This window comes from Bufo gargarizans, chromosome 3, assembly GCF_014858855.1.
Source record: "Bufo gargarizans isolate SCDJY-AF-19 chromosome 3, ASM1485885v1, whole genome shotgun sequence".
In the NCBI taxonomy this organism is placed as follows: domain Eukaryota; kingdom Metazoa; phylum Chordata; class Amphibia; order Anura; family Bufonidae; genus Bufo; species Bufo gargarizans.
In genome coordinates, this window is record NC_058082.1 from 103,345,207 (window position 1) to 103,364,236 (window position 19,030).

The window sequence follows — 19,030 nt, forward strand, 5'->3', positions numbered from 1 at the left end:
TCTTGAGAGGAACACAGTGGCACATTTTGGAAAACCGATCCACAATCATGAGAATGACCGTATGGCCTCGGGATGCAGGGAGGTCCACAATGAAATCCATCCCCAGGTGTGACCATGGACGCTCCCCGGTGGCTATGGGTTGCAAAAGGCCCAACGGAAGGTGCCGAGGGGACTTACTCTGGGCACAAACGGAGCATGCCGCTACATATGCGGCGATGTCGGAACGTAGAGAAGGCCACCAGAACAGACGTGAAACCGCCCAGGACAGCTGATTCTTTCCAGGGTGCCCCGCGGCCTTGGAGTTATGGTAGGTTCGCAACAACCGAGTGCGCAACTCCTCAGGCACAAAACATCTGCCGTTGGGTCTCCCAGAGGGAGCACCAGATTGAGCCGCCAAAATCTGCTCACCCAGAGGAGAAGTCAGGCTGGTGCGAATAGCGGCCAGGATCTGATTCGGGGGTATGACCGTAGTCGGAATCGACTCCTCCCCGGACAGCTCGGAGTACTGCCGTGATAAGGCATCCGCTCTGATGTTCTTGGAGCCGGGTAGGTAGGAGACCACGTAATTAAAACGTGACAAGAACAGAGCCCATCTGGCCTGACGTGGTGTCAATCTCTTGGCCTCAGAGAGGTAGGTCAGATTCTTGTGGTCCGTCAGGATGAGAACCGGAACCACCGAGCCCTCGAGCAAGTGCCTCCATTCTTTAAGGGCCTGCACGATGGCCAATAACTCCCTGTCACCAATCTGATAGTTGCACTCCGCGGAAGACAGTTTCCGGGAGTAAAACCCACAAGGAAGCAGAGGACCCTCTGGTGTTCTACGCTGAGACAGGAGGGCGCCTACTCCCGTCTCAGACGCGTCCACCTCGAGGACAAAAGGCAACCCAGGGTTGGGATGCGACAGAATCGGAGCCGACACAAAGGCGGACTTTAGAGCCTCAAAAGCTCGGATGGCCTCGAGCGGCCAGACCTGAGGATTACTGCCCTTCCTGGTCAGATCCGTGAGAGGCTTGGCTAGCATGGAAAAGTCCCTGATGAACTTCCGATAATAATTGGCGAAGCCCAAAAAGCGCTGCAGGGCACGAAGCCCACTGGGCTGGGGCCACTGTAAGACAGCCGAAACCTTCTCAGGATCCATGGAGAACCCCTCAGCGGAAATGATGTAACCTAAGAAGGTTACCTGGGATCGGTGAAATTCGCATTTCTCAAGCTTACCGAACAGCTTGTTCTCTCGTAAGCGTTGCAACACTCGTCTGACATCCAGAATGTGGGCCTCCATGGATGCAGAATATACCAAGATGTCATCCAAATAGACCACCACACACTGCTGCAACAGGTCACGGAAAACATCGTTGATGAATTCCTGGAAGACTGCGGGCGCATTGCACAACCCAAAGGGCATAACCAAGGATTCATAATGACCGGTCCTGGTGTTAAACGCGGTCTTCCACTCATCGCCCGCCTTGATCCTTACCAGGTTATATGCCGCCCTCAGGTCGAGTTTGGTAAAGACCGTGGCCCCTTTGAGGCGATCGAACAGCTCGGAAATCAAGGGTATCGGGTAAGCGTTCTTGATCGTGATGCGATTGAGACCCCTGTAATCGATGCAAGGCCTCAACTCGCCGCCCTTCTTTTTCACAAAGAAAAATCCAGCCCCTGCCGGGGACGAGGATTTGCGAATGTGTCCGCGTGAAAGCGCCTCCCTCACGTACTCCTCCATGGCCTCATTCTCCGCTACCGACAGTGGATAGACTTTGCCACGAGGAGGAACGGCACCGGATTGTAACTCTATGGCACAATCGTATGGGCGGTGCGGAGGTAGGGCAACCGCGCGCACCTTATCGAATACATCCCGGTACTCTTCGTATTCAGGAGGCAACAGAGAGTCCGAGGAAGTACACAGCAACTTGACAGGCCCATGGATGCAACTAGCCCCACACTGCGGTGACCACGAGAGGATCTTGACCGATCTCCAATCGAAAGTCGGATTATGCTTCTGGAGCCAGGGGTACCCCAAGACCACCGAGTAGTGTGGAGACGAAATAACCTGGAGACAGACTGACTCTCTGTGAACGGCACCAATGGCTATCCCCACTGGAAGGGTCTCATGAGTCACGTGTGGCGGCAGAAGGGGTCTGCCGTCTATCGCCTCAAGAGCCAGTGGGGAACCTCGAGGCTGCAGAGGAATGGAATTGGCGGCAACGAACACTCTATCAATGAACAAACCACCAGCACCAGAGTCCACCAACGCCTGGGTCGTCACCGAGCCCCCGACCCAGGAGAGGACAACCGTGATCAGTGGTTTGTCAACACGGGAAACCGGGGACGAGGAGACTCCACCCAAGATCTGCCCCCGACAGGACCTCAGGTGCGAGCGTTCTCCCGGACGGTTCGGACATGTCAACCGAAAATGCCCACCGAGACCACAGTACATGCATCGGCCCTCGCGTCTCCGGAGTACCCTCTCCCCCTCAGACAGGCGAGCAAACCCCCGCTGCATGGGTTCACCCCCAGACAAGTCATCCCCAGGAGGCGTGGGAGGAGAGGGAGGCACGGGTGGGACAGCAAACGTAGGCGCCAATCTGTTAGAAGACCTCCGCAGGCTCTCCTTAAAGGAAGGTCTCTCCCTGAGTCTGGTGTCAATCAAAATCAGGAAAGAAATAAGAGACTCGAGCTCCACTGGTAGGTCCTTAGCTGCAACCTCATCCTTCAAGGCATCCGAGAGACCATGAGAGAAAGCAGCGACCAGAGCCTCATTATTCCAGCCCACCTCTGCTGCCAGGGTACGAAACTCAATGGCGTATTCAGCTACGGATCGTGAACCCTGTCTGATGGACATAAGGAGCTTCGCAGCAGAGGCAGCACGAGCCGGCACATCGAATACCTTCCGAAGAGAAGCAACAAAACCGGAAAACTCGGCAACCACCGGATTGTTGTTCTCCCATAAAGGGCTGGCCCAGGCCAAGGCCTTGTCCGAGAGCAGCGAGATCAAGAAGCCCACCCTTGATCTCTCAGTAGGAAAGGCATGTGGCAGCAACTCGAAGTAAATGCCCACCTGGTTAAGGAAACCTCGGCACTGAGTTGGCTCTCCCCCAAAGCGCTGTGGAAGGGGGGCAGAACCGGTCATACCCTGAAACACCACAGGCGCAGCAACAGGTGTCAGGGTAGACTCTGGCGCAACAACCGGAGCGGCAGTAGGAGCGGGCCCAGGAGCGACAACCGACCCATCGGCAACGGAAGCTAAATGAGCCGTGCGTTCAAGCAGGGTTTGCAACGCCACAGCGAACCGACCCAACAGGTGATCCTGCTGATCAAGTCTGGCAACCAGCGTAGGTAGCGAGGGTGGCCCTGTACCGTCAGAATTCATGGCTTGGTCCTAATGTCATGGAACCATGAACCAGACGTACAACAAGGGATAAGTGGAAAATAAGAAGGTTTTATTGAAGAGCAAGCCGTAAGCAAAGTCCGAACGGATGGCTAAACCGAAGCAGGGTCTTGCGGAGACAGAGGTCAGGAACCAGAAGGGTAGTCAGACGAAGCCAGGAACAGGAACCAACGGGGTAGTCAGACGAAGCCGGAATCAGGAACCAACGGGGTAGTCAGACGAAGCCGGAATCAGGAACCAACGGGGTAGTCAGACGAGGCCAGGATCAGGAACCAGAAGCAGCAGCAGTCTTGGAAGCATGTGAACACAGGAGGACCAAGCAAGGAACTGAAGCCACAGACCTCCTATATATATGAGCTAGGCATCCAGCTCCTCCCAGTGGGAAGGAGGAGCCGCAGGGTGGGAGGCTACAAGAAAACCCAGAAACCAAGATGGCCGCCAGCACATGTCAAACGAAGGGAACAGCAAGGAGGTAAGACCATGACATTGGTGCAGCCAAACTTGTCCGATAATCTTTGGGCGGGAGCAGAGCCGCCGGTCGGGTAAGTAGTAATATTAAAGAAACGCTGGACCATAGAAGTCAAGCGAGCAAGAGGACAAAACGGGGCGCAGAACCACAACCAAGAGTCAAATGAATTCCAATTTATTCATAGACCTATGAATAAATTGGAATTCATTTGACTCCTGGTTGTGGTTCTGCGCCCCGTGTTGTCCTCTTGCTCACTTGACTTCTGAGGTCCAGCGTTTCTTTAATCTTTACTAGAGGCAGGGCCTAATATGATGCCTGTCAGCATTATACTGACAGGAATAATACAATGCAATACAGCAGTATTGCTGTATATTACATCAGAAATAGGGGATAACGTGTTCAAGTCCTCTACTGGACTAAAAAATAATAATAAATAAATAAAAAGAAACAAAAGAAATATAATAATGCAAAAATAAACTTCCCTGCTTTATTAAAGATAAAACACCTATATATAATTGGTATTGCCACATGTGTGGTGACCAGGTTATCGTGTAGCTTACCCATACAATCTACACTGTAAAAAAAAAAAAAGAAAGAAAAATCAATGCCAGAATGCTGTTTTTGCTTCATTTGCCTACCAAAAATGAAATAAGTCATATATACTCCAAAATAAAAAAATAAAACTCATCTTGCAGCCCTAATACAGCTCCTTTGATAGAAAAAGAAAAAAGATATGAGTCTTTGAATGTGGCAACATAAAAACAATTTTTAAGTGTTATTGTACAAAAGAGCCAACACATAAAAAAACCCCATGAATTTGGTATTGTCATAAATGTGTAGTAGACCTGTAGAATAAATTATAATTCATACAGCAGGGTGAAAGTCATATGAACATATTGCCGAATTGCTGATTTTTTCGATTCTCCCTCCACAGAAAAAATAGTATTTTTTTTAATACATTGTAAGCCCCAAAATGATTGTCCTACTGAAAGAAAGCCCTCATATAGTTATATAAATAGAAAAATAAAAAAGTTATGGTTTTAGAGTGTGGAAAAAAAACTGCAGGGTCCTGAAATTAAGTTTTTACAAGGACATTTAATTGTAGTCAGCTGGAAGTCACCTTTTTTAGTCAAAATATATAAATCCTGAAACAAGAACAGTAGACCCATTTTCCATCTTGGCAAACATTAATTTAAGGTTATTGCTGATGAGAAATGTTTTCTCCCAACTTGAAAGTCTCTCTTCATCTCACTTTATCCAATTTCCTTGGTTTGGCCACTCATTGACTGAATGTCATTTGCCCATTGTCTTCCATTTCCTTGCGTAATCTTTATTGCACAACCGCAGTATTTTAATCGGCTCCTGATCACCAGCACGAGGGTATAACAGATCTGTGGCTGACCACATGAAAGGAAGAGTAGCAACGATGCAGAATGATGGTGGTCTCTCTGCTATTCAAAGCAAACCATTAGCTTGTAGACCCTCAGGACACACCAGTCTTAATAATCAAAACCAACAGAACATGCAACATAAGGAAACATTCCCGTGTATACAGTTTCCAGATTGAAACATTCAGTGTAACATATGAGTTTAACAAAGATTTTCCCTATACCCCCGTATACAGACATGAAAATCAGCAGTACCTATTAGTATAAAATACTTACAGCTGTTACTCACGGGTCCAACAATTGTTTCCTCTGTCCTTTGAACTTCTCCTGGCGCACAGCCAACCAGGAGGAGAGGAAATAATTTCCTAAGTAGATAGTGTCAGCCATATTCACTGTTTAGGACTGTATACACAGCACTCATACACAGTCCAGTCACATTATTATGACCACTTCCTACTTTCATGAAGGTGAGCTGGCTTGGTGGGTAGATAAGGTGCGTGGTAGGCTATCTGCACACATATACCTCATTGCTGTCACAGGTAAAAGTGGCGATTTATCATAGCTGCAAAAATAAATGATTTTGGGCTTTCGGGCCAAGGGTGGCAGTATTTCAGAAACTGCGCAGTTTGTGAACTGTTCCCATGCTACCGTGGTGAAAGTGTATTGTGAGTGGACAAATTGCACTATTGTGAAAATGTGACGTGGAAACTGCGGAAAACCATTTGCCATTGATGTGAGAGGCGAACATCGGCCACAAAGGTGCATGAGGGCAGACTGATTCGCTACAGTGGAGCAGCTCACTGCCAGGGGGCTGCCAGACGTGTGTCTAAAGGAACAGGTTGGTGAACCTTAGTGCATATGGTGCTCCAGATTGATGGTCACTGGACCTCTGCTAATAAAGATGCATCAGCAGAAAAGGCTTCCATTTTTGCAGCAGTATCGGAATTGGACCTCTGATTGGCATAGGGTTGCCTTCTCTGATGAGTTATGTTTTCTGCTTCATCAAACGGGTGGACATTGACGTGTCAGGAGAGAAACATCCGAGAACAAACACCCTGCAACCATTCCTGGAAGAACACAGCTGGTGGTGGCAGTGTTATGGTCTGGTGAATGTTTTCGTGGCGTTCTCTGTGTCCACTCATCCATGCGGAAGGCACTCTCAACTGATTTTAGTATTAATCCATCCTTGAAGAACACAAAAACCCATGTATGCTGATTGTCTTCCCTGGGGCAAATGGGATCTTCCAATGCGATTATGAGACATTTCCCACCAGTAGAAATGTTCGACATTGGTTAAAAGAGCATGACCAAGACTTCCATATACTACCCTGTCTCCTAATTCCACAGACTTGAACCCAATTGAGCATCTGTTGAACCACCTCGATTGTGTTCGCTCTATAGAGCCTCCCCCATGCAGCCTCTAGAAGCTGTGGGATGCCCTGCAGTTTCATTTGAGATCGAATTTTCTGCAAAAACTTTGAGGCAAATTTGGAACAAAATATTGTATCTTAAGCTTTGCCCCAGCCCAACAAGCCATGACTTTTTCCTGCAAAGGGGCAGCAGCAAAGACAAGGCCAAGTCTGCGCGGCTGTACAAGAACCAAATTATTTGGTGTTTGTTGTGAATGACTACACGGTAACCCACAAAACCACTCGGCCACTGCCAATGAACACTGGATACAATTTACATTGTAATTAGTTAATTTGATCCTGCTGTGGCTTGTACAGTCATGGGGTACCCAAGTCATGCTCCTCGATGAGAAAGGTGTAGTCAATTATTTTTGCTCGTTTGCATTACAAATATGCCTAAAATAAGATATAATTTGCTCACAAAAAGCATCAGATTATTGCACGTAATAAGCCAGAATTCGGTGCATTCAATAAAGTAAATGTGGGTCAATGGTGTTTTCTGGTAGTGGTGCATGTTTTATAGTATTTTATGCAAACTCTTGACCTCACAACATTGCTACTGGCACAGGCTCCAGTTACACTCAAGGACCATGTTCATACCAGGCCTTTTGATGCAGTTTTTTGTTTCTTGTTAAAGTCAGAATAGGACCCTAAATGGGGGGAAAAGTAGTCATACACCATCTTTTTTACTGCTGTACATGTGTTGTGACTAAAAAAAATATATGCTATATTAAATTTAATACAATTACTTTGGTCATGCCCACTTGAGGTACTCCTTTTCAAACTTGCTCATGTCTTTTTATAAATTCAGAACATGTAATTTGCAATCATTATGCCATAGATCTGGAACATATCTATGATAAATATCCCCTACTCGTACACAAAGAAAATGTAACCTAAAGCCAATTACAGCACATCAAATTAAAATCATATCAACAATGAATATGTAATAACAGATTGTAGAATTCACAATTTAGATTTCACAAGAAATACTGCCAGTAGTCAGCCCATAAGGCCTCATTCACCCCATCACACGGCTGTTTTTTAGAACCAAGTCTATGGGGCTAATTACATGGCCGTTTTTTTAACGGTCAGTGAAAAGAGGCCATCAAAACATAGGACATGACCTATTTTTGGTCCTTTTCACTTCCAGATGGGCCCATTTTTAACGGCCATATAAACACATGTGCACCATTATTAAAATGGCTGAAAAGACCTTTCAGGGGTTAAAATAAAATAAAAAACTCACCTTATCCAGTTGAATTTGTGGGGACACTCACTCCTCAAACCCTTTATTTTCACTGGACCAGCGCTCTCAGCGTGATGAGCACTGTCACATGATCACACTGTATTTTTTTTCTGTACTATCACGGGTTATGGTCATTTTATAATACTGGGTGGTACAAAGGGAGCTATTAACAGTTCTGTGGGGCACAAAGGGGACCATTATCTATACTGGTGGGCACAAAAAGGGCCATTATGTATATTGGGGGACAATGTTTACTGGGGGCCACTATGGGGGGCATTTTATATACTGAGGGCACTGCAGGGGTTGGGATAATTTAAAAAAATATGAAATTCATCAATTTTTAATGGTCGTTTTGCATTAACTTTACATCACTTTTTAGCAGCTGTTAAAAATGGGTGCATTTCATAGTTTTTTTTTTTTTATCCCAACTCCAGCAGTACCCTGATGTAAAACTTATGTAGATGAAAACAGCTCCCCTAGTGGTTATTTTACCAGACAATGACCATGAAACATCTCCAGAGGCAGCAGGATTACCCTTACAATTAGGTGGTCAAATTCCAAATTTAATATCATAATCATAGTTTTTGTATTATTATTTTACAGATGACATAGTTGGGGGTTTTCCTTATACTTATATAATTGGGATGTATAAAATCTGATGGTAATTACATTGGAAATGCACATATAGGGGAAGATCAGGAGAGATAACTGTCTAGCAATTTAGTATATTTACTGCAAATTAGAAATATTTTTACGCTAAAAAAATAAAAACAATTCAATCACATTAGGATAAGTACTGTTCAATATAAAAAACTGTAATAGGGTTGAACATCCAAATAATATAAAAAAATATTCTACAGTTTTCAAACCAGTCCCTGGATCTGAACACTTTTGTAATTGCATGTAATTAAACATTTTCTATAGCCACTGAGTTATTCAATAAAATGTATCTGTATAGCGCCACCTGCTGTTTTTTTTTTTTTCTTATTTCTTTGTCCGGCTCACTGAGATGGCCGCACATGCTCAGTTTTATCCTTCAACAGCCTCCTGAGCTGTGATAGGGAGAGCATGGACACGCCCCCTTAGCTGCAGCAGAAAAGACACTCCCCTGAGCTGCCAGTTTGATATAAATCTAGTAGAGCAATAACTGAGGATATCTCTGGGTCCATGTGAGGTACAGGGCTGGTTCTAGCTTTGTTAGAAAGAGGTTGTCATGTACTATATGATGTCTGATTTTCATTTTTTACAGTAATCATGGGATAACCCTTTTAATGGGTGTAATTTCTTTGAACTAATTTGACAATATTAATGATATGATCAACATAAAAAGTTCAAGTGATAGACAATTTGTAATTAACTTTACAAAAAAAACTGTAAATTGCTGGGAAGGAGCTCACTAATTACAATTTATTTATCAAATATTAACTATATTATGTAACGTTTTAAAGAAATGAATTAAAAAGGGATGAGACAAATGCTAGAAGAGGTAATGACATTTTGAGGGCGGTATTCTTAGAGAAGAATAAAGGGAAAACTTTTAATGCTAAGCTAAGTAAATGAGACTCTAATGCTGACTGTAAATTTTTTGTAGAGCCATTGGCTGAACATTAGTTCGGCAAGCAGCTATCCCTTCCAAATTTTCTGCCAGACACCTCCAGTGGTGAATTATCGCCTCTGAAAACACTTAAAAAGCATCAGGCATGTTGAAATCCAACAGCCCGATCTGTCTTTTCCCTGATAGCTGGGACAAACCCATAGACATTAGATGGTTGGCATGTCCTGCAGAAATTGGGGAGGGGAGGGGGGGGGGGGGTTGGCCAACAATAATCTATGTTAAATCAAGTTTCTAGGGCACTCATACTTTAACAATATAATGGTTATAAAATGCTATAATATTGTAAAAGGTACAATAATATTGAAGTACCCCCAATTACCCCCCCAAAAAACTGAATGGTGTGAGCGACCATTTAAAAAATGACATACATAAGACACTACACAGGCACTGTCCAACATAAATCCAATCTTAAAAATCATCTGAAATGAAAGCCATCAGCCAGTGTAGAATCCATGTAGTCGCAACTCCCAGCATGCCCGAACAGCCTACAGGTATCAGCCTACAACAGGGCATTGTGGGAGTTGTAGTTTTACAACAGCTGGAGGGCCGCAGTTTGAGGATGCCTGATGTAGAGGAAGCCAATACGAGACAGTTACTAATGTATTGTGATTGTCCATATTGCTTTCTTTGCTGGCTGGATTCATTTTTCCATGACATTGTACACTGCATCTTTCCATGGTTACGACCACCCTGCAATCCATTAGCAGTGGCCGTGCTTGCACACCATAAGAAAAAGTGCCGCCTCTCAGGTGGCCGGGCCCGTGACAGCGCACATAGGCTGGTGATTTTTCCTACAGTATGCAAGCACGGCCACCTCTGATGGATTGCAGGGTGGTCGTAACCATGAAAAAGAGCCGTGTATAATGTGATGGAAAAATGAATCCAGCCAGCAAAGAAGGCAATATGGACAATCACAATACATTAGTAAGTGTCTGGTATTAACTTCCTCTACATAATAAATGCTATTTGCTGAAGTGAGAGAACCCCTTTAAGTAATTTGTGGAAGACCTTTTTTCTAAAATAACAGATCTCAGAAGAAAATGCCTAAAATTGATGCAAAAAGAGTATAACAGATGCTTAAAATACAGAATCAGTTTTTTTCTTTATTTTTCTGTTCTTCTTACGGATCAGAAGAACGTTAAAATAAACGGTGAGATGAACCTGGCCTTACTGACATCTACTGCTACCTACCATATTAGATTTTAGGGGGAGGCCTTCTCTGTCACCTGGTCATCCAGACAGCTCTTCCCCTTACTGTCCAGAAGCATTTGCTCAGGATGTTTATGCCAGCCGACATGCCAACAAGCCCTTCCGCCTTGGTCTATTTAACCTGTTCCGGACACATGACGTACCGGTACTTAAGGACACATGACATACCGGTACGTCATGTGTAGTTCCGATCACCGCCGCGCGACGGGCGGTGATCGGAACTGGGTGCCTGCTCAAATCATTGAGCAGGCACCCTGGGACAATGCCCAGGGGGGTCCTGTGACCCCCCTGTGTCAGCGATCGCAGCAAACCGCAGGTCAATTCAGACCTGCGGTTTGCTGCGTTTCCGGGTTATTCGGGTCTCTGGGGACCTGATAACACGGAACAGGATGGTGATCGGTGGTGTGATAATACACCACCAATCACCATCCTGCGATCCTGAGAGGCAATGGTGACACTAAAATAAATAAAAAAGTAGACATATTAGGTATCGCCACGTCCATTAGAATCTGCTCTATAAAAATACCCCATGACCTAACCCCTCAGATGAACACGGTCAAAAAAAAAAAGGTATTTTTTTGTCACCTTACATCACAAAAATTGTAATAGCAAGCGATCAAAAAGTCATATGCCCACCAAAATAGTGCCAATAAAACCGTCCTCTCATCCCGCAAAATATGAGCCCCTACCTAAGATAATCGGCTAGAAACAAAAAAAAAAATGACTCTTAGACTATGGAGATACTAAAATGTTTTTTTTGGGGTTTATAAAAAGATAATATAGTGTAAAACATAAATACATTAAAAAAAAGTAGACATATTAGGTATCTCCGCGTCCATAATCTGCTCTATTAATATACCCCATGATTTAACCCCTCAGATGAACACGGTCAAAAAATAAAAAAAAAAACGGTGCCAAAATAGCGATTTTTGGGGCAAATTTTCCATTTTAATCTTTTTTTTTTTCTAGTAACAAAGCAAGGGTTAACAGCCCAACAAAACTTAATATTTATTACCCCTCTGAAAATTACAGAAACACCCCATATGTGGTCGTAAACTGCTATATGACCAAACGGCAGGGCGTAAAAGGAAAGGAACGCCGTATGGTTTCTGGAAGGCAGATTTTGATGGCCTTTTTTTGGGGGCACCATGTCCAATTTGAAGCCCCCCTGATGCACCCCTAGAGTAGAAACTCCATTAAAGTGACCCCATTTTGGAAACCTAAATACCTTGAGGGGTGTAGTTTCTAAAATGGGGTCACTTTTATGGAGTTTCTACTCTAGGGGTGCATCAGGGGGGCTTCAAATGGGACATGGTGTAAATAAACCAGTCCAGCAAAATCTGCCTTCCAAAAACCACACGGCGCACCTTTCCCTCTACGCAGTACCGTGTGCCCGTACAGTAGTTTACGGCTACATATCTGGTGTTTTTGCAAACTACAGGATCGGGGCAATAAATATAGCATTTTGTTTGGCTGTCAACCCTTGCTTTGCTACTGGAAAAAATTGATTAAAATTGAAAATTTGCCAAATTTTTTTATCTTCATTTGCCATTAACTCTTGTGGAACACCTAAAGGGTTAATGACGTTTATAAAATCAGTTTTGAATACCTTGAGGGGTGTAGTTTCTAAAATGGGGTCATTTTTGGGTGGTTTCTATTATGTAAGCCTCACAAAGTGACTTCAGACCTGAACTGGTCCCTAAAAATTTGGTTTTTGAAAATTTCTGAAAAATTTCAAGATTTGCTTCTAAACTTCTAAGCCTTGTAACGTCCCCAAAAACTAAAATGGCATTCCCAAAATGATCCAAACATGAAGTAGACATATGGGGAATGTAAAGTAATCACTATTTTTGTAGGTATTACTATGTATTATAGAAGTAGAGAAATTTAAACTTGGAAATTTGCTAATTTTTCCCAAATATTGCAAAATGTTGTATTTTTTAATAAATAAAAATTATTTTTTTTACTTCATTTTACCAGTGTCATGAAGTACAATATGTGACAAAAAAAACAATCTCAGAATGGCCTGCGTAAGTCAAAGCGTTTTAAAGTTATCACCACATAAAGTGACACTGGTCAGATTTGCAAAAAATGGCCTGGTCCTTAAGGTCAAAATGAGCCTTGTCCCTAAGGGGTTAAAGAGCACCCACCAGCAGGATCAACCTTTTTAAACCAGTCATACGTCCTGGTAGGGCTTCTCCTGCTGATTAAAATGATACCTGTCTTGTAAAAATTAGTTGCGGCAATCCCAAGAAAAATGACTTTCTAAACTGGAAAGCTAGGGAGCTGAGGTGCACCAAGGGGCTTGGCCCCAAGCCTCAGTGCACTAAAGCCCTCATTTGCATAAATAATAAAAGCTTGATTTGATAGGGTCAATCCTGCTGACAGGTTTTTAATTACAAGATAAGCCAATTATCCTAATGAATAACAGCCTAACTTTTCTTACTCTCTGGGATCTATTACAAGTACCTGTGTCATTGAGTCCTTGCCTACAGAGTACAACTTCAAGGATAGGCATAGCCCGAGGACAGAAGTGGCGCTGCTTCTGATAGAGGGCTGCCATGTTTTTCTAATCCCATACATCCCGCCTTACTGGAAAATTAATCGCTGAATGCATAATAGTGAATGGGATCTGCAGGGCAGGCCATAACTTTGTAAATAATTAAGAACTTGTATTTTTGGTCCATACTTTCTATGTAGAGAGACAGGCATGATGGATTTTTTTGGTCTCATAGTGCACAGAAAATAATAGGGCAGGGGAGGTGCACACTAAAACGACATTTATTTGTGTCTGAAAAACACATAGAAGGGTAGACTTGTAAATAATAAAATGCTCGTATTTGGCAACGTCTCCCAGTACCATAGCATCTCAATCATTGTGTACACTTAATCAATAGACAGCAGAAATCATTGCTTCCTATGAGAGTACACACCAGCTATGATATACCGTGCAGCACAAATATTGTCAGCCATGGCTGTATGCTGCGCGGAGAAGAGAGCGCGCGGATAATGTATGAAGTCCAGTGATTGCTTGTTTTGTTTGTGACAAAAACATCAATTATAGCAAATGGGTTCGGCTACTTTCACACTAGCGTTTTCAATTCCGCTTTTGAGATCAGTCATAGTTTCGTCATTCATTGTCAATGGGAACAAAACTGAACTGGTGGAAATGGAATGCACCAGAATGCATTCCGATCCATTTGGTTGCGTCCCCATCGGGGATAGAATAATGCTGTGTAGTGTCCCACTAGGTAAATGTGGGCACTACACAAGGGTCAATTGGGCCACGTGGTTCTCCTACTCCTGAGGGACAGTGGCAGTGTATTTAACAGTCCATTTTGATGTATTTCCATATGCTTTTATGTGTATTCTTCCCTGTGATGTGTGTAGCAGGCCTATTAGGGTGCAGTTTATCATCCTAGACACTAGAGGGAGATATGGAGCCCCTAGTATATATATTCAGGCCCAGACAGGGAGGAGTGAGTCTGTGTAGTCAGGAGTCTGTGGAGAGACAGAAGTGAGAGGGCACCAGCCAGAGACAAGCTGAGGGCCTCCTCCTGACATGCAGCTAGACAGCCCAGGCTTCTAGTTGCCACCAGGAGGCTAGTGAAGGATTCCAGCCTGCCTGAAGTTCCTGAGCCTCAGTTAGCTCAGAAGATTCACCCCAAGAGAAGAGTTTACCTCCTGGGAGAAACCTGCAGTTTCCACAGAGCAAAGAGCAGAGCAGAATAGTATTCCAGCTAGACAAGTAAGCTGAAGGGCAGAAGGAGTATTAACTCAAAGCAAGGCATATATACCTGAGGAGGATTGTTACCAAGGATAAAAGCCAGCATTAGGGCATACGGGCCTTGGGATACAGACAGAAAGGATATCTGAGGAATAGTGCAGCCTGGTCTGTGAGTGTTGTTTTTACCCTCTGAGTATCTTGCAAAGAACATTACCTGCCATTGATGTAAAAGCCTGCTATTGATTGCTGCTGCAAAGTGGAACTGAACTCAAACTGTATAAAGTTGAACTGTTTGCGGTAAAGAAAGTTTGGTTCACCACAACACTGTGTTCCTCACTTATTACTCCTATAAATCGGTGTGCCACCGTTACAGGCACTGGCGTCACAAACCTTAAAGGGACCTTGCCCTAGGCACATTAAACACCTGCAACATCCAGGGCACCTCATCCACCATCAGGGCTGGTCCCTAAATACCGAGTGTGCACCAGAGGACCCCTGTGCCAGCCTCTCTATCACTGCTGTACGCCTGCCCAGGGTCTCCCTACAAACTGTGAGTAACCCTCGTTTGCCCATGAACTGTGACCTCACATGGCAAAACCCTGCAGGGCAGTGTACTGCAGCTGCAAGCAGTGTTTTTATGTCCGTGAAGTGGTGCGGAGCAAGAAGGATTCGTCCTGGCACACAATGTAAGTCAATGGGGACGGATCCGTTTTCTCTGACACAATAGGAAATGGATCTGTCCCCCATTGACTTTCAATGGTGTTCAAGACAGATCCGACATAATACAACCAGATCCGTTCATGACAGATGCATACGGTTGTAGCGCCTTACATTGTATAGCGGCTGTGCTTGGTATCGCAGCCCAGGCCATGTGACCGATGAACGTGACATCACATGGCCTAGGTAAAGCTGTAAGAAGGCTGCGGCGCTACTGGAAAGGCCAGTATCTTTGAAACAGCTGATCGACGGTCCCTTGTGTCGAACCCCCACCGATCAGATGAACTATCCTGAGGGTAGGTCATCAGTTTAAAAATCTCAGAAAACCCCTTTAAAACATGGGACAGTCAAGTATCAAAAGTTTCACTTTTAAAGACTAGTTCCTATAGACGTGACACTTAAAATGGTGACATGTACCCGTTCTTCAAAAAGCTGCATGAAGAGAGACAAACCTGTGCACGCCACTTCGTTGGTGCACATAACTGTGGTAACATTCTGATGGATTACTTGGGCCTCAGGTTCCTTAATAGGTAACCCTAACCCTTCAGTAGGCAAACTCATATGTGGGTCTCGGGTGGCTGTTTGGCTCTGTTCACACATTGTTCTTTGTCTTATGTTGGAGCTACATGTTGGGAGAATTTCCCAACCTAGACTTCTGACTGAAGGCTTAGCCATGGCACTGTATTTGTATATACTGGCAAATGTCATCCATAGGACCCGCTGGGGGAAAAAATATTTTTACTGGATGACTGCATGGGATAATGCTGTTTACTATGCTGATCTATACAGCAAAAAGATCAGTATGCCAATGCACGGTGACAAAGCCTATGCCGAAAGGACACCCTGATGGTATATGTGGGTGCTTCATGTGGATACAATAGAAGCTTTACCCATCCATACAAGAAATGGGGTATAAAAAAAGTTTGAACAGAGCTTTACTCCCCCCTCCTGTCTGAATGCTCCTTTAAACCAGAGATCCTTGACTTCCGGCACTCCAGCTGTTCTGAAACTACAACTCCTAGAATTCTCCTTTCAGTTCTATGGGAGTGTGCCTGCTGGGAGCTGTAGTTTTTACGGCAGCTGGAGTGCTGAAGGTTGCTGATCCCTGCATTAAAACATTTCTTAGGGGCTGAATTATTACATTCAGCCATTACATGTAATCTCTTTACATAACAGTGGCTATTATATAATTCTACGTGGAAGGATGTCAGTCATCGAGTCATGCCACCCACTAGACTCACCCAAATAGTGGATTAAAGGGTTTGCATCAGGATGTCAAGTCATATCCTATCCACATGATAGGGGGGATAAACATCTCATTGATACAGAGCTGACTGTTGAGACCACCAAGTGCCTCAACTAAATGGGAACGTTCACGCGAGTGGCGTTATACTGCTGTTATTCTTCGTAATATGTATGTCGATATTTCTGAATGCTCTCAGAAATGCAGATATGTAAATTTAAGGGCTTGTTCACATGTGTGTCAGGGGCTCCATTCCGTCAAAACCAGGACAAAAGAAGACCTGCATGTAGAACTTATTTTTCCACTGAAAATGGTAGAATCCAGAGCGGTAACTGAACTGACCCTTTAGGTCTCTTTCCCACAAACGTTTTTGTTCCGTGGCCGAATTGCAGGCCGCATACGGCGGTTCCGCAATACACGGGTCACCAACTGTGTGCATTCCGCATCACGGATGAGGACCCACTCACTTGAATGGGTCTGCAAATCGGGAGATGCGGTGCGGAATGGAAGCACGGAACGGAACCCCTCAAAAATGCACTACGTGCATCCGTTCGGCAAAAAATTAGAACTTGTTCTATCGCGGACCCCATTCAAGTGAATGGGTCCACGATCCGCAAACGGCTTCCCCATGGTCGGTGCCCGGCAAGCACACGGTCATGTGAAAGAGGCCTTATACTCAGTGGCATCTGTTTGACTCCGTTCAGGTCAGTTATGTGCCGAATCCAGCACTTACGTTCATTTCACAGTTCTGTGCCTAGTGTGAAACATTTTTGTGGTCCACAGTCCACATTTTGCCGACATGTATAGGACATATTCTATCTTTTTGCAGAACGGACATACAGATGGTAGAACGGTGGAAAGCACACGGATCATCTGCAAAAAGACAGACCATGGCCCTGATTTATCACGCCTTCACTCCAGAATTCTGGCATCCAAAAGTAGCAAAATAGGGCTTTTGCGACTATTTGTACCTTTTTGCATTCTTACACCACTTAGTCCAGTTTTGAAATATGGATGGAACAGTGTGATTAGCTATGTTAATAAGTTTCACTCTAGATTTAGAAGTTGCAAAAAAAAGTCGCAATCTCACTCTAGTTGTAGGGTGGAGTAGGAAAACTGGTGTTAGGTGTAAGGATAAAACAAATTTATCAAGCAACATGCAACATTTGATGAATGTGGCATAAAGTACAACGCAGACTCAAGCAAAACTAACTTCAGATATTCCCCTCTTGATAAATTCCCCCCTATGTCTGTAAAATCCATTTTTGGTGCAGTTCCTTTTCTAGATCCTGCAGGACCTATGATGTTGAAGATGATGTCATCACAGGTCCTGGCAGATTTTCATGCATCACTTGTGCGTTGAATGAAAACCGCAGCATGTTCTATATTCTGTGTTTTTCACGCAAAGCAGGCCCCATAGAAATGATTGGGGCTGCGCGAAAATCCCAAGCATCCGCAAGCAAGTGCCGATGCCGTGCGATTATTACGCATAGTTGCTAGGAGATAATAGGGATGAAAGCAACCTCGGACACCATTAAAGTAAATTCACTGTATTATTTTCCCTTCTAACATGGTTATAAGGGAAAATAACAGCATTCTTAATACAGAATGCTTACTAAAATGTCGATTGAGGGGTTAAAAAATAAAAATAAATAACTCACCTCATCCACTTGATCATGCAGCCGGTATCGTCTTCTTTCTTCTTCTTTCAGGACCTGCAAAAGGACCTTTGATGACGTAAAAAAATAAAAAAATTAACTCACCTCATCCACTTGAATGAAGATAGAAGGATTCATTCAGCAGAACCTGCGCTGACATCACCACGCTTACCACGTGGTGAGCGCGATTACGTCATCAAAGGTCCTTTTGCAGGTCCTGAAAGAAGACGATGCCGGCTGCGTGATCAAGTGGATGAGGTAAGTTAATTATTTTATTTTTTTAACCCCGCAATCAACATTTTAGTTAGCATTCTGTATTAAGAATGCTATTATTTTCCCTTATAACCATGTTAGAAGGGAAAATAATAAAATGTACACAACACTGAACCCAAACCCGAACTTCAGTGAAGAAGTCTGGGTTCGGGTCTGGGTACCACAGTCCGTTTTTTATCACGTGTGTGCAAAACGCATTGCACCCGCACGATAAAAACTGAACAACGCAACGCAATCGCAGTCAAAATTGACTAAAAATTGTGTGAGCACTCGCGCGGGTTTCCCGCAATGCACACGTCATCCGGAGCAAAGCCGGGACGCCTGTGTCAAAGAGGCCTAAATCTCAGTGTCTTCAGTACATAACCTCATACAATCACGTTTTCTGTAATACCGTACAGTTAAATCCAGGGCATGAAGATAAAAATCCCATCGACACTATTTTGCCAGTGCTACTTGCAATCTTTCATGTTCAGATGTGCGTCTCCTGTGTGTGCTTAAGCTCCCATTCATCTGAAGACGTGTAGCAGTGCCAGGAGACGGGAACACCTGTGCCTTCTGCAACCACCAAGGCACAAAGGCCTGCGTAGCGGCGAACAAACAGCACGCAACACACAAAGGCCGCAAGGTGCATATTTTCATCTCCCCAGGCAGCTGAGAAAACACATGAGAAGAAAGCACAGGCACGTAT